The following is a 1,009-nucleotide window of genomic DNA, read 5'->3' as shown; positions in this document are numbered from 1 at the left end:
ATCCGAGTTACGGATTAAAAGATATGATTTTCTAAAGATTTTATTAATTTCTGGAATTTAATTAATTATTTAATTAATTCGAAATTGGATTTATGACATCAGCATGATGTCATGCTGACGTCAGCAGTCAGCGTTGACCGTTGACCTGGTCAACCTGACATGTGGGGTCCGCATGTCATAGACTGAACAGGCTAATCAGGTTTTAATTAAGTTAACTAGTGATTAGATTAATTTAATCAGGATTAGTTAAGTTAATTAATTCTTTAGTTAATTAATTAATATTTTAATTTTTATTATTTATTTATTATTTTCTTTTACATTTTCTGTTAAAACGTTATATGCGTTGGGCCCCTCTGGTCAGTGGCACAGAGGCCCTAGCAGGTCGGGCCAACGGGCACCGATAGCGGGCGGGGGCGTCGGACGCGCCCGAGCGGGCGCACGCCCAATACTGGCGGACCCGGCAGGGCACCGGTGCAGGGGAGGTCAGTGGCCATGGCGAGGCCATTGCCGGAGCAGGGTCCGGCCGACGGCGGCGACGGAACTACAGAGGCGGGGCGGAGGGTAGTGGCCGGACGCGGCCACGACGGGCGCGCGCGGGCAGGCGTGTAGGGCCGTGGGGAGCGGCGGTGCTCGGCGGGAGTGGCGGTGGTGAGCACGGCCGGAGAGGGAGGCGATGCGCGGGCGCGCGCGTCGGGCGTGGCCGGCGCGGCACGAGCGCAGCTAGGCCGTGGCCATGGTGGGGGGGAACCGCGGGATGCGGTGGCTGCCTCACGGAGAGAGTAGGACGACCGGGGGGTTGCTCACCCGCGTTGAAGGGAAGGCCCGATGCAGGGGGTTCGCGACGGCGGGGCGAGGTGGCAGCGACGGCGAACGGCGTTGGCGTCGGGGCGTCGTTGGGGAGGAGGACGGGGACGCGAGGGCGATGGGGAGGCAGTCCGGCGAGTCGGCGGCGCGAGCTCGTGGAGGCCGTTCGGGGAGGACGAGGACGGGTCGGCGATGGTGGCGGGGT

This window comes from Triticum dicoccoides, chromosome 3B, assembly GCF_002162155.2.
Source record: "Triticum dicoccoides isolate Atlit2015 ecotype Zavitan chromosome 3B, WEW_v2.0, whole genome shotgun sequence".
NCBI lineage: Eukaryota > Viridiplantae > Streptophyta > Magnoliopsida > Poales > Poaceae > Triticum > Triticum dicoccoides.
Note: the sequence above shows the minus strand (reverse complement) of the source record.